The sequence below is a fragment of the Phacochoerus africanus genome, chromosome 6, assembly GCF_016906955.1.
Source record: "Phacochoerus africanus isolate WHEZ1 chromosome 6, ROS_Pafr_v1, whole genome shotgun sequence".
Lineage (NCBI taxonomy): Eukaryota > Metazoa > Chordata > Mammalia > Artiodactyla > Suidae > Phacochoerus > Phacochoerus africanus.
In genome coordinates, this window is record NC_062549.1 from 86,391,202 (window position 1) to 86,406,963 (window position 15,762).

Consider the following 15,762-nt stretch of genomic DNA (forward strand, 5'->3'; position numbering starts at 1 on the left):
CCCAACTTCTACACTTTGGCATTCTAAGGGTCCTACCCTGGTCCTCCTGAATTTCTGTGTAGACCCTCTGGGATCATCTTATTTCCTCTTTTACATCAAGCTGATTAACACCAGTCCCTAGCCTGGAACTCTGAAGTATCTGGTGATAGAAATAAGGAAGAAGACTTTAAGCCTAACTATGAACTGGACTTGTGTTGGCAATATTCACAAAAACAGGGTTCCCTGCAAGAGAACCAAGTTGGGTGAAGTGGGGACAGTATGCCTTCATTTCTGATGGTATTTCCAACTGCCTCCTACTCCTCCACTTGAACACCAGCAGGCTATTCAAATCCTAACTCATGAACTCTCTTCCCCTAACCCTCCTTAGCACCTCTGTTCAGCTTCTAATAATCCTGATATCCTTTAAGCATTACTATTCAAGTCTTCTAAACTACAAATCCTTAGCTTGGCATAATCTGACCCTGTGATGGCCCCAGTCTCTGGCCACAAAGGTCATGTGACTCCAAGCCTCTGCCCATGGCATGCACCCTGCTGATATGTACCACAGACTCTCTCTTTACTACCCTTTTGCATCCTTCGACATCCAAAAACCCAATTCCAATGTCACTTTGTTTTGTTATCTTTTTTTTTTTTTTTTTTTTTAGGGCCATATCCAAGGCTTATGGAGGTTCCCAGGCTAAGGGTCAAATCGGATCTGTGGCTGCCAGTCTACACCACAGCCACAGCAACTTGGGATCTGAGCTGCATATGCAACATACACCACAGCTCAAGGCAGTGCTGGATCCTTAACCCACTGAGCAAGGCCAGGGATTGAACCTGCATCCTCATGGATCCCAGTCAGATTTGTTTCCGCTGAGCCACGATGGAAACTCCCCAATGTCACTTTGTAATACTTCCCCAGTACTTCATGGCAGAGTTAGTTATGCCATTCTCTGTAAATAAATGATCCTATATGATTCTAAAATTCCTCACTCTCATCAAAAAAACTGTTACACATAAGGCAGTATGAATGTTTATACAATCTGGTTTATGCAAAATTTGCAAGTATCATCGGTTTCCCTGCACAAATAAAGTATTAACTATTTCATTCATCCATTACATAAATATGAAGCACGTGCCATATGGTAAGGCATGTTCTAGGTGCTAAGCATAAAGCAGTAAGACAGAAGTCTCAGGAGTTCCCTTGTGGTCTAGTGGTTAGGATTCAGAGCTTTTACTGCAACAGTCTGGGTTCAATTTCTGGTCTGGGAACTGAGTGAGATCCCACATCAAGTGGCTGTATGCCATGGCCAAAATATGAAAACAGAAAAAGACAAAGTCTCTGCTATCATGGATCTTATATTTCAATGGGAAACACAGACAGTGAGCAAATACAACATCAGATTACCAGACGTCATAAATTTATTGCAGAACTCATTTACTAGAAAAGACGGAAGACGAGATTTGTTTTAAATAAACACACACAAAAAATAATTCTTGAATAAATGAAAAAAATTTTAAATCCCTTAAAGCTGAAAGGAATTTTGCCCTTCTTCATGCCCTTGTTATCAACATGCTTATTGTTATTACAAGAACGGAGAGTGCAATTGCAGTAAATCTTACCAATCCAGGGGAATTAGAGGGTAAGCATAAATTACCAAAAGTATCTGCATTTAAAGAATTTTAGCGAAAAATAAAATTTTTAACCTTTATAAGACATGAACACCAATTGCTAAAAAATTTGTTTCCACAAACAGGCACCACCATACCTAACTTTTTTTGAAATGAGTATATGTTGGAATCGGTATTTAAGCAGATGATGTTCACTTTCTGTAGGCTTTTTTTTTTTTTTGGCCTTTCAGGGCCACACCCCCAGCATATGGAAGTTTCTAGGTAGGGGTTGAATCAGAGCTGCAGTTGCCAGTCTACACCACAGCCACAGCAACGCCAGATCTGAGCCTTATCTGCGACCTACACCACAACTCATGGCAACACCAGGTCCTTAATCCGCTAATTGAGGCCAGAGATGGAACTCACATCCTCATGGATACTAGTTGTGTTTGTTACTGCTGAGCCACAATGGGAACTCCTCAATAGGCTTTTTAAAGTTTGTTTCTTCGAACTGGTTATATAACCCCCCCCAGCAATCCTGAGTATGTTAAACCCAGCACCCTAAGCTTTTAAATGCTCAATATACATTTTTAATGTAATTGTTATATTACTGATACGCTTGATCAACTGCTTTTTATGGGAAGATGTTCACAAATCACCAAACATTTTAAATACCGGAGTATGAGTTGAGAAGACTATGTTATGTCTACTCTGAAAGAACAGGAAGCTATCAGCACAGCTGAGTAAGAGAGCTGGAGTTCCCACCTCTCTTCCCACCCCAACAGGGGTTAAACTCACATTCCAAAAGACTGGCTCTTCTGTAGGATGCCTTAACCTCTGTTACAGTCTCAGAAGCTCAGTCGTAGAATTTTTGAGGACCAAAAGCCACCTTTCCCCCAAACACCAAAAGCATTTTCACAAAAATATTCTTCTGCCACAATGCTCCCCTCTACTCCTTACACCCACTCCTCCCGGCTCACTCATTCTCAGTACCCTGCTCAGAAGCCACCTCTTATGAGAACATTCTGTGGCATTCACCCCCACCAAGACGGCGAGGCACCCTCCTAAACACTCTCATAATACTCCATCCATGTCCCCATCACGGCACTGACACACTGAACTAGGATACTTTCCTTGTCTATTCCCTCGGAATACAAGTTCCTTGAGATCAGGGTCTATGAGGGGATCACTGGTGTCTTCCCAGCCACCATGGCATGGAAGGCACACCACCGCTAGAGAATCAAGGAAGATCTTTCACTTGTCTTCTCCCCTCTTTACTTTTTATTTATTTATTTGTTTGTCTGTCTGTTTGTTTGAGAAACAGGGTAGGAAATTTCAAATGCAATTTAACTAAAAATGCAGCATTTCATAAATGAAAAAACTAGATCCTTAACATGAGGAGGTCATAAGGAAAGCCTCAAAGGAACAAGCCCAGCTCTACATCAAGACATATTTTTGGCTTATTACTTAGAATTCTTCCTGTTAAAATTTAATGCAGGCTTCTCTAGCAGTTCATTTTGTCTGCCAAGTCCTTTATGACTATTTTGATAAGTTATTTATTACCTATGGATGCCACAGTGATAAGCAGAGAGCATAAGCAAGAGCTCAGGGGACAGAGTGAAAGGGCCACGTCCACTCCTGATCAGTTGAGGCTAAATTGTTAGATCCTATGACAAGCCATTATCACCAAGCACTGTCCTGAATGACAGAGCATCCTGGTACCCAGTAGGCACTCAATACATGTAACAAATGAGTGAATGAACGAGTATCAGGGTAGAAGGGGCCCCAGAAGGCAAACTGTAATCCTAAGAGTGGTGGGACCACAGCGCAATTGGGATGGACACTGATGGATAAGAAAGCAAGCGGTTTTATACAGAGCAGCCTGGTACAACCCTCTGTCCCCCTCAGTTTCCTCATTTCTAAAATGGGAATGATAATAGACTTAAATGAGATAATGAACAAAGTGCTTTACACTATGTCTGGCAAACACTGTGTGCTTAAAATTACTATGCTATTATCTCAGAGGCACAGTTCAGTCACTAAAATGAAAAGCACACCAAACTGAGCTTTCCGTAGATGTAGCAGGAAACACTCTGAATCAAGGAAGCAGAATATGCAGGTCTTCTCCATACAATCTGTCACCAGAGAAGAAAGGGATTTAGGGTAAAGAAACCACACCTGAAATAAACTCTGCATTTTGTTATCTAAAAAGAACCCACTACCTTGCACAACTTCTAGACTACCACTTAAAAACAGGTATTATGTTGAATTACACAAAGACTTCGTGAATCTTTCTGTATATATTTGAGGATCCATATTTTCACATAATGGAATTGCTTACAATGGGACTACCCCTTACCCAGATATAAATATATTGGCATCGTGATGGTCCCCATGCTACACTTGGCCAATCCCTCTACGTCAGTCACATTATTCTTCTCTAATTTTAGTTTCAATGTTTCGGGCATGGGACAGAGCTAAACTTTCTCCACATTCTGTTTAACTTAGGCAGTTATTCAAAATTCCTCTCTTCTGCAAGCATCCACTCTGAACTTGGCTTAAAGAGAAAGAAGGAAAGCAAACAGAGAAAAAAGGAAAAATGGGCGGGGGGGGCGGAGAATAAACTTTTAGCCCTTTATGCATGAAAAGAAATAAATGCTGCTTTCCTGGCCTCATTATTTTTACTCTGTTCCTAGCGGCTCCTTTTAGAAAATAATCGGGGGGCGGGGGTGGAGTGGGTTTGGAAGAAGAAAGTAAAGAGATGGAAGATAAGGAAAGTAGGGGGAAAAAAAACAGCTGTGGAAGAAAAGAAGGACGCGAAGAAAGGGGAGCTGAAACCTGACACTCAGGAACTCAAGACGTCTCTGAACTGAAAATTTGCCAGCCTGGAGAGGCAACTGGTTCTAATCGAAGCCTTCATTAATGCTTCATATGCTCAGCCCCTAATTTACAGCCATTTAAAAGCAAACATTCTACAAGTACCTTTGGGGACCTCTGAGGATGGAAAGAAATCGTCGAGAAATTAGGAACCTACAGAGCTCCCCTCGAAGGCAAGAGCCCTTTCGTGCAGGTGAGCAATTCAGCACCTTTGTTTCTGTCTGGATGGGGCTTTGGGGGAGGAGGTGAGGCGTCGGGTGGAGTGGAAGCAACACAGAGCCGGTCAGAAGCTGGGGGTGATGGAAAGGGTTGGGGTGCTTAGATACATGTGCAGACATATGGATGCTTTGTGTCTGGGGGACTTTAGGACACGTATAAGTTGGCGGACGTGTACAGAGCTAAAGACAGGGGACTCTTTCCAAACAGCCAGATCCTTGTCCAAGCAATTAAATAAAAAGAACATCAAAAACATAAAATAAAATAAAATAAATCCCACTAAAACAATCCTTGCTGAGTGGTTTCCTGGAGTGTTAAAATAGAGATCAATTTTTTAAAGGACTTAGAGACTGTGCCATAACCCTGAACTTCACCCTAGGCTGCAGATACTGAAACCTGGCTGAGGGGGAAGGGTGGCTTGGAGGGTGGCAAGCCTTTCTCCTAGGCTTTGTTTCTCCTCAGGCCATAACCTGTGTGCACCGTGAAGCACTAACCGGGCCTGGGAACTGGTTAGGCAGCTTTTCTCCCAAGGCCACAATGAATAATCAATCAGTCGAAGCACAGGAGTCCCTGGAGTCCCCGAAAGAAGACTTGAACTCCCTCTCCTCTGGCAGGAGGAGGAAAACGGGGAAAGAAAGGGAGGCTCAACAGATTACCTTTTTAACCAGCAACTTTACCTAAATGGATTAATACTGAGGATTAACTTTCACAGGGCCACAGAGCTGGATCGCCACGGTTGGGGGTGCAAGGCGGAGTGGAAGCTAGCTGGGCTCTCAGGCTCTCAGCCAGGACCAGGGAGGAGCAGAGGGCGGTGTCTGGTCCGAACTAACTTTCCTCTCTAAGCCCTTCTCCCTAGAAGGAGCTCTAAGGAAAACTGATTCCACAAGCTAAGGCACCTCCTCTTCACAGTATCCCATATAGGATCATCAGGGAAATAAGCAAGAGCTCAAGCTCGAATGGAGGTAGGTGGCTGGGTGGGAAGCCATGGGGTCAGGGAGATGCCACACCTTGTCCTGTTCCAGGAGCCCCACCCCTTCCTCCCACAATTAAAAGCCCACAGACACCCTAACTCCCACCTCCTCCAGAAAGAGCACTTCCATGCCCCTCCCAATGGTGAGGTACAAACCCCACCACAAAGGTTCTTTTTCCCACTTTCCCATCAAATGTGGCAAAAATCTCTGTCATCTTTACAGTGGACTCACCTGAAAGTGAATGGGGCTTCCTAGGAAAACCCTAGTAACTACAGATTCAAAGTCACAAAGAACTACACACAAAACTGCCTTCCTCCTCTCTCCCCTTTGTTTTGTTACAATCATAGGCCTTTATCTTAGCCCAGGGACCCTAACGGTGATTGCTATGAGAGAGTGAAGCTGGTAAATTCACCTCTACACCTGCTCTTCCGAGGGCAGAGGAATCCCTGACCTGTATGAAATACAAGCCATTCTTCAGCTGTGAAGATCCTAACCACTGATCCATCAAAAGGGATCTGTTTGGATAATTCCAGTCTTGGATCAACCTGGATCCACCAAGTTCACTGTGTGACTAGAAGCCAACATTTATAAGATGGCTAGACCACTCCAAGGATGGAATCAGTGGCTGAGGAATACAGTAGAGGAACTAGCCCACAGTGGACTAGCCCAATGCTTTAACCAGTTAAGCTCTGCTGCTTTCAATAGGCAGGGTGGTATCCCAGTCAAAGTGCCAAAAGCCCTATTTGCTTTCTGTGTCAAGAGAGGCAACTTTAGTTAAAAAGCAGAACAGATTGGGTCCTTAATATTTTCATCATTTCACTCTAACATTACAGTGACGATGTATCTTGGATTTTTTTTTAGGACTGTCCTGACTCGAATATTCTATTTGAATTTTCCCATAATTATACTTAAAATGATCAAGGCTTGGAGTTCCTGTCGTGGCTTAGTGGTTAACAAATCCAACTAGAAACCATGAGGTTTCAGGTTCGAGCCCTGGCCTCGTTCAGTGGGTTAAGGATCTGGCGTTGCCATGAGTTGTGGTGTAGGTCGCAAACACGGCTTGGATCCTGTGTTGCTGTGGCTGTGGTGTAGGCCGGTGGCTACAGCTCCAATTAGACCCCTAGCCTGGGAACATCCATATGCCATGGGTGCAGCCCTAGAAAAGACAAAAAAAGACAAAAAAAGAAAAAAAATTATCAGGCCCGGAGTTCCCATTGTGGCACAGCGGTAATGAACCCAACTAGTTTCCATGAGAATGTGGGTTTGATCCCTGGCTTTGCTCAGTAAGGATCCGGTGTTGCCGTGAGCTGTGGTGTAATTCCCAGACGCAGCTCGGATCTGGCGTTGCTGTGGCTCTGGCGTAGGCTGGTGGCTGCAGCTCCAATTAGCCCCCTAGCCTGGGAACCTCCATACGCCGTGGGTACAGCCCTAGAAAAGACAAAAAAAGAAAAAAAAAAGAAAGAAAAGAAAAGAAAGAGCACAGAAGATTTTTAAGAAAAGGGAAAAAAAAAAATGGGGGCAAGGGAGTTGCCCAAAGTCTGCTTTTTGCTTAGCAAGCCAATAGGCAAAATAAAATGAAAAAGGGACACATGTGAGGATCTTTCCAGCCTTCTTAACTTCCGAGGTAGGGTGCAGCTCATCGAGTCTCCATGTCCCTAAGCATTTCTTGCATGGCAAGAAAGACAAGTGTCCTTCCCATCACCAGCATCCCAAATGGATTCTCTGTTATCCCCGTCACAGGCCTCTGCCCCTCCCCCGACCCTAAGGGACAGTTCCACTCCAGGCAGCTTTTGTACGTCTCAGCCCTCACAAGAAAAATGATGGGTTTGAACTATTAACCCTTCCCCAGAAAGAACTGAAATTAAGAAGAGGCCACTGACAACATATTCACATGGGAATACTGTAAAAGATAAATAAATAAATAAGCTAAATATTCGCCCAGCAGTTCCAGACTTGCCTAAAAAAAAGAGAGAGGAAAGAAACAAAAATGGAGGCAGAAGTGCCCAAAGTAGAAAAAGACGGGGGTCGAGCTCAGAATCTATTAAGAATCACACGCTTGAGGGAAAACTGGAATTCACATTGGCATCAGAGGTGGGCAAGGTTGGGGTAAAAGGGTCGAGTTGGACAGGAGATCTGTAGGGAGAGATGGAAAGGGGAAACAAACAAACAAACAAAAAATCATACCAATTAGGCTGCTGACTCTTCTTTGCTAAATAATCGGGGCGGGGGAGGAAGCAATGAAAAATGGAGTCTGATGTGAAAAAGTACCACTGTGTCTGCGAAACACAAACTGGGATTCAAATTCGAGCCCTGTCACATACCTGTTGAATAACCTCGGGCAGGTCACTTTACCTTTTTGAGCCTCCATTTCTTTTTATGTGAAAGGGGGATAATGATACCTCTCCTTCCTTCCTCCAGGTGGTTGTAAAGGTCAAATCTGATCATATAAATGAAATGTGCTGTAAACTCTACGGTACTACACAAATGTCAAGCTATTTTAGGTAGGAGACTCTTAATGAAAAATGTAGCTGCCCAGGTAGCCCTTCAAAAAGTCAAGAAGGATAAAAGGGGCAGAACAGAGCTGGGAAGGGTGAAGCCTGTTGCCCAGAAAGGATCTAAACCAGTGACAAAACCATGATCTGGTTCTCCAAGGACTCTTCCACATACTGAGGGCTCCGGTCATTACTTGACACTAGTTTGTTCATCAGAAAACTCTAGGAAATAAATCAGTTCACCCCCAACAGACATCTTTTCTAGCTCTAAGTGTACGATGAGCATCTGTGTGGGCTGGAGGGGAGAGCTGCCCAAAGAAGCCACAGACAATGGAAGGCAATGGCTTAGGCCCTCCACCTTCTGCATCTGTCCCCATCTCCCTCTAGTCTGAATTTCACCAGCTCTGGGCTCTACCTGCAGGAAGGGAGGATAAAAGGAAAAGAGAGGGAAAAAAAGGGAACCATATTCTTATTTCAGTAGTCAGGTTAAACAAACAAGCACATGCCAGAAGCCCAAGAACTGGGAACCCTACAGAAAAGTATGGCAGCAATCCAGTTCAATTTCTTAAAAGGCCAAGGCTTCTTCAGGCTCCAGAATCATATGCTGCAAACTGTTCTGAGGTATCACTTGCTCACAAGATGCCCCCAAAAGAATGACTTTGAGAAGCCATTCTTGGAGTTCCCGTCGTGGCTTAGTGGTTAAAGAATCCGACTAGGAACCATGAGGTTGTGGGTTCGATCCCTGGCCTTGCTCAGTGGGTTAAGGATCCGGCATTGCCATGAGTTGTGGTGTAGGTTGCAGACGTGGCTCGGATCCCGCATTGCTGTGGCTGTGGTGGAGGCCGGTGGCTACAGCTCCGATTCGACCCCTAGCCTGACAACCTCCATATGCCTCAGGAGCGGCCCTAGAAAAGGCAAAAAAACAAACAAACAAAAAAAAAAGAAGTCATTCTTAAAGGTCCTAAAACATAGAAGAAACTTAATAAATTCATGGAGGAAAAGCATACAGCAGGTCTTGGCTTCAAGGCCACAACTTCAGAATCATCATAGCTGGGGATATCCAATGGGTGGAATGGTCCCTTAAGGTCATATAAAGAATTGAGACATTCTTGCTCTTTGGCTAATACATTTGGAAGTATGGTGGACAATCATCTCTATGGCCCCCAAAACTCCGCTATGATAATGCCATTCCAACAAACAAGATTATTCCACCTTTTCAAAGACCTATGTTGTGTTTTCCAGCCATTAAGCTCTGATGTCTCTATCTACCTTCTAAGGAGAAGACCATCCTTTTAGAAAACCATCAACTCTGTTCTCTCCACAAAAGACAGGGAAAGGGGAGCTTCTTCCTAAGCAGGCCCTCAAGGAGCCATGGAAACCCACCCTAGATGAAGGAATAAGATGTAACTGGTAGTACACAAAAAGTCGACAGGACTTGAAGCCATGTTTTCAAAGTTTTTAACTTCAATAACCATCCTCCAAAAGAAATCTTACACTATTGAGCAACTTATAAAACAAAACAAAGACCACCGAGAGCTCTTAAATTTCAAAGAATGGGTCCAGAGCATGCCTTCCTTGAATGCCCAGGACTGAAAGGTACACAAGCAAAAATAAGTCACTGATCCAATTCAGGAGACCCAGTCTCACATCCCAGCTGTGCCACTCATTTCCTATGTGGCCTTCACCAAGATACTAAACTTCTCTGAGCCTCAGGTTCCTCCTAGATGATAATCATCATCGTCGTCATCATCATCATCTTATTATTATTATTTTAAAGTTGAGCAACATAAGAATTAAAAAGAAGCTCAGGAATTAGTATGGAAACAAAATTAAAGCTGAATAATAGAGGTAGAAATAACAACACTTTACTTCTCAAAACACTATCATGTAGTTACTATCACCCCTATCTTATACATGAAGAAACTAAAGCTGAAAAGTTAAATGCTGTATCTAAAATCTAAAACAGAAGCTTCCGTTCCACACACAAGTGCTCCTTCCTCTAGATTCAAGTTCCTCCCATGTCATGGGCAGGTCCATCATGACTCTGGTGATAGTCAACATCATTAAAAAAAAAAAATAGCACACAGTAAAAACAGGTCATAAAAATGAACCCACATGCCAGTGAAACAGAAGATACATCCAACTTTTCCCTTGTATTTGTTCTTTATAACTCAATCTAACAGTAAAACTGAGCCGAAACAACTAACTTTCTTTTCCTGAGAAATGCTACTTTCTCTTTTTCTAATATGCGTGGAGGATGCCAAAATGAACTCCACCAAAGCCCTAAAAATTATAACCTTTGGAGCTATCCTGTCCCCTGTATTTCCCTAGAATGTATTCTTCCCAGCTAGCCCAGGCTGGGTGTCTCTTCTTGTCATTTTTTTTCTTATGAGCCCATTTGCAAGGACAGGGTCTAACTCTGTGTTCTTTAGAGCACCTTTCCTGCTGCTGTTGATTAGCACTAAACAATAATGATGTTGCTAATAATGGCTGTCCATAATCATAACCATGACCATCATCACCATCAATAAATCCCACTGGCGGTTTCTTGAAGCCAGTGAATATACGATGATGGTATCAGTTTGGAGATCACCTGCTTAAAAGTGAAGCTGAGCTGGGTGGTGACAATAAGCAAATGAATCAGCAATAACAACATGCCAAAAGTGTGATTAATAAACGGATCCTCTTCCCCTTAAAAAAAAAAAAAAAAAAGACTCCAAAGTCCTCATCTAGGCAGGTAACTGACCTTGTATTCCATTAAGGCTGCTCAGTCTTAGCTTCAGGAGACATCATTCATGTCATCCTCAACTGCTTTACCGCCAGCTTGCCACCATGGGACCATTATTTGAAAATTGTTCTATTGGCACTGCCCACTTGACTCCCCGGTGCCATTTGCCAAGGGCGCTGCTTAGGTTTCCAGGCATTTTTTTTTTTTTTTAAAGAGAATCATGTTCGAGTTTACAGGGGTGAGCAAAGGAAGTTCTGAGCCGCACTGACCCCATTCCATTGAGGGCACGTCTACAAGGCATAAATCCCATGGATTCCCACTTCCCCTACAGAAAGGGCATGTTTAGAATCAGAAAGTTTTCTCTGCTGCTGGAAACACTATAATATGACTTTGGGGACATGCCTGGTACCAGAGGAAGCCTTTTCCAAACCCAAACTATAGAGTAGAACAGGGATAATAAAATTATAGCAGAAGCCAGGCTTCTAAGTGCAGACAGTATAGTTGAAACAAGCTCTGAAGAGACACTTGTTTTATACTTATATGCCACTTATTAATTAATCATAATTCTGGGATTCAGTGTCCTAATCTGTGAAATTAAATGGTTAGACTAGATGTGTGCTGTCCAATATAAAACGGTAAGCCACTAGGTACACATGGCTCTGGAACACTTGAAATGTGGCTAATCTGAGGTGTGCTGTAAGGGTAAAATACACAGATGATTTTGAAAACAGTGCCAAAAAAGAATGTAAGAATCTCAGTAATTTTTACATTGATTACATGTTAAAAAAAATACTTTGAAATGTACGTCTGAAAATCAACTTCACTTGTTTCCTTTTGTTTTTGTTTGTTTGTTTGTTTGTTTTTGCTTTTCAGGGCTGTACCAATGGCATATGGAAGTTCACAGGCCTACACCACAGCCACAGCAACACAGGATTCGAGCCACATCTGCAACCTACACCACGGCTCACAGCAAGGCCAGACCCTTCACCCACTGAGCAAGGCCAGGTATCAAATCCACATCCTCTTGGATACTAGTTGTATTTGTTTCTGCTGAGCCACAACGGGAACTCCTCACCTGTTTCTTTTTACTTTTAGAACATGTTCATCAAGAATCCCAAATTTTCTATTGAAATTTCTTTTGCTCACAGCCGGACTAGATGATCACTAAGTCTCTTGCAGCTTTAACATTCTGTGTTTCATTTTGTCCTTCTGAGTGACTTTCCCACAGTAAGTTGTTAGCAGAATAGAATATAAATCAATTTCCTTACAGAGACACAATTCCTTTATCTCTAAAATGGGGGTAATCACAAACTTTGATGTGAGAGGAAATGGAAAAATGATTTGAAATTAAGAAAGTGATATGCAAATTAAGTTTTTATAATTATCACACTATACTACGACTTCCAGCCACCTGGAAAGACAGATGTAAAAAACGGACAAAGGAAGAAAAGTCAGATTCTTTCAAAGGAAGAGAGCACCGGCCCGACCTAGGTGTCACCAAGCCTACCAAGCCTACAGGCAGATAGGAACCGTGAGAGAATCGGAATAACCATCTGGAGAGCAAAGAAAGACCTGGAGCCCTCAGGCGGAGCTAGGGGAAAAATCAAGATAGTAACAGTAAGTGCCTGCTTTGGGTGTGAAAAGCACCTTGGTCCCCAAGCCCAAAGAACTTTATGCTTCACAGGGGACAAGACCGAGTTTTTGACCTAATAAAAGCTAGAAAGAAAAAAGAAAAAAAAAAGCAATATTTTTACAAACTAGTGGCTATTCATTCATTATTTTTAACCCTGCCAACATCTTTTAGAGGTAAGCCAAATACCCACATTTTTGCAGATTAAAAACAAAAAACAAAAACAAAAAACAAAAAACAGAAGTTAAGTAACTTGCCCTGGGTCATGTAACTGGGAACCACGGAAGCTGAAATTCACACTCATGTCTCCCTACCTGATTAATTCTTCCTATCAGGAAAAAAGCAGAGAAAACATGGGCAGACTTAGTATTTCTAATCTTTAAGGGAACAGCTTAATTCTTCTGCAGGAGCCCCAGAATCTGGGGTCCCCCTAACATTTGGAAAATAGACGTGCTCTCACCACCGTCCAAAGTTAACAAGATAACTGTGTCTGGATCTATAAATAGGTAGGCTGGGCTTTAAAAGAATGTAAGGCTTGTATGGTACAAATGCTGGGAAGGTACTGTACGAGTTCCCAGCATGGGGAGAGGGAAAGAGAAACCTATCACACGTGAGAGCTCACAAGAAAACCCAGGAGGAGTTGTCATCGTCAGCAAGACCAGTGGGGCAAGGAAGAGGGAGAGGACAGGCGTGCTGCAGGAAAGAGGGATGGCATGGTAGGAAGGAGGAGGCTGCCGAGGGGCAGAATCCAAAGCCCTGACTGCCTACATCCATAAACCCTGTACTGCTTTCCAACTTACTATGTGGAGGGGCCATGCCAATCCCAGCATGGTCATCACCTTCATTCTCCAGGCTAGCCTCTACCCCAGAGCCTCCAGGGCCAGCTCCAGGAGGGCAGGGAGAAACAGTGATCACAACCATGGCCTCCCCTTCTCCTTTTTCCTTTCTCAACAGACCAGCAACTGTGCAAACCCTGGAGAATTAAATAGCCAGTCAGGGATGATCAGAACTTTGGACAGACTATGGCGGAAGATAATATAAGAAAGGGAATGTAGGAGTGGGAGTTCCCATTGTGGCTCTGCGGGTTAAGAACCCAACTAGCATCCATGAGGATGTGGGTTCAATCCCTGTCCTCGCTCAGTGGGTTAAGGATCTGGCGTTGCCACAACCTGCAGCATAGGTGGCAGATGCTGCTAGAATCTGGTGTTGTTATGGCTCTGGTGTAGGCTGGCAGCTGCAGCTCTGATTCAGCCCCTAGCCTAGGAATTTCCATATGTCAAAAGTATGTCCCTAAAAAAGATTTTAAAAGGGAAAAAAAAAAAGAAAAAAAGAAAGGAGATATGTGTGTGTGTGTGTGAGTGATTGGGTCACTTTGCTCTACAGCAGAAATTGGCACAAAATTGTAAATCAACTACAATTTTAAAAATGGGTGGAGTTCCTGTCATGGCTCAGCAGATATGAATCTGACTAGTATCCATGAGGACGCAGGTTCGATCCCTGGCCTTGCTCAGGGGTTTAAGGATCCAGCATTGCCGTGAGCCGTGGTGTAAATTATAGACAGGGCTTGGATCCCGCATTGCTGTGGCTGTGGTATAGGCCAGCAGATACAGCTCAGATGCAACCCCTAGCCTGGAAACCTTTATATGCTGCGGGTGTGGCCCTAAAAAGCAAAAAAAAAAAAAAAAAATAAGGAAAAAAAAAAAAGGAACTTTGGATGGACAGCTGGCAACTGGGCAAACTAGAACAATGGAAGTGGCTTTGGGAGTTCCTATCAACTCAACTGAGAAGAGTAGCACGGAAGTTTACAAGGTAAAGTAAAGTGTTTCTGTTCCCTTTCCTAGGGTGCACATGCAGAGGAACTAGGAAAGCCTCATCAACTCTCATACCGAAACCAAGACGCTGAGAGGACCCTGTGTGCTACGACTCTTCGCCACCCTGACTCAGAACTGCAGCCTTAGAACATAACTCGGCTTGAACAAAGACCCTCCTTCCCATCACTCCCCCAGCTCCCCAACCCCCTTCCCCTTCATCTGCCTCCCCCCCACCCCCAGCCACATTAACTACTCAGAAACACAGTCACTCCACTCTAGAGTTACTCAGGAATCACATTCTTAGAATAACTCATCAATTATACCTGTCAACTTGCCAAAAGTGCCACAGGGGAGGTGGAAAGTCTAGACTGCATCTAACTGCAGCGGCAAGCACCCCTGTTCGCAGAGGGCCCCAACTTTGCAAATGGCCTTGACAAGCTCACAAGAAACAAGAAGCCAAGAAAATGCAGGAGTGCCGGGCTGGAATGCAGACCCTATCACCAAGTTCCTCTTGGGCCCAGGGTAGGGCACGGTTCTCCCCGTTTCTCTGCTTGCAGACTAGGAAAATCTGTACCCGTCTGCTAAAGGGATGTTCCGTACAAAAAGCCTGGGTTAGGAAATGGTGAAAAGAAATGTCACTATGACTTAAATATGCACACAAACTCACTGTCAATAAAAGTGGCTGCCAAGAAAGCAGTGCCATGACAGACATACTTTTTAATGAATTGGCAAGAATCATTAGTAATTAAAACATTTATTGTATGCAAATGAAGCTGCTAAATCTTTGGAAAGTTTATTCTGCTAAGCAGGATAAATATCCCCACAAACATTGTTTATGCGGCTAATATAGTTAGAAAGACCCCCTTTGTTCATCTGTAAAGAGGTAAGCTTTCACTCAACAAAGCCTGAAAAGAATCAGAATCCAAGTTATCTGAGGCCCTAATGAATAAGGTGGTCCCTTGATTCCAAAACTCTTTGTCAATAAAGCTATTCTGCAAAAGTCACCAGAAATGCACTGTATTTCCATAATAATGCATACAACTATCTACTAAACTGATCTTAGGCAAGTTATTTTAATCATGCTGTGCCTCAGTTTCATTTACTAAATAATAAACTTCACCTCTCAGGATTGTTGTATACTTAAAAATGAGATAAAATATACGAACAGAAATTCTTTGCACAATGAATGGCACATAAAACCTCAGTAAATGTTAGAAGTGTAATCATGCATTCAGAGTTTTTAACATCACCAACCCTCAACATGCTTGCAAAGGGTCTCTTTTATAATTTACTTGGTTTATAGTTTATTGTAACAACTCCACAGCCAAAAGGAGAAACAGAACCCAAATGTCCTGACTTCTGAGATCAATTCTCTGTTCACCCCAACGGAAAGAATTCCCAATTCCCTTCATCTTGCAGACTGTGAAGGGCTAAGTGATAGCATCCA

The 15,762-nt window shown here is 43.2% G+C and overlaps 1 protein-coding gene and 1 long non-coding RNA gene across 6 annotated transcripts in view; one reads left to right on the top strand and one right to left on the bottom strand.

Annotated features, from left to right (window-relative positions):
- The window catches only part of PBX1 (PBX homeobox 1), a 348,477-nt gene that overhangs the window by 304,106 nt on the left and 28,609 nt on the right, over positions 1–15,762 (bottom strand). The window lies entirely within an intron of this gene.
- Positions 4,359–15,319, top strand: LOC125129389 (uncharacterized). Its single transcript, XR_007135468.1, has 2 exons — positions 4,359–4,660; positions 14,346–15,319. It is a non-coding gene; the product is annotated as an uncharacterized LOC125129389 (long non-coding RNA).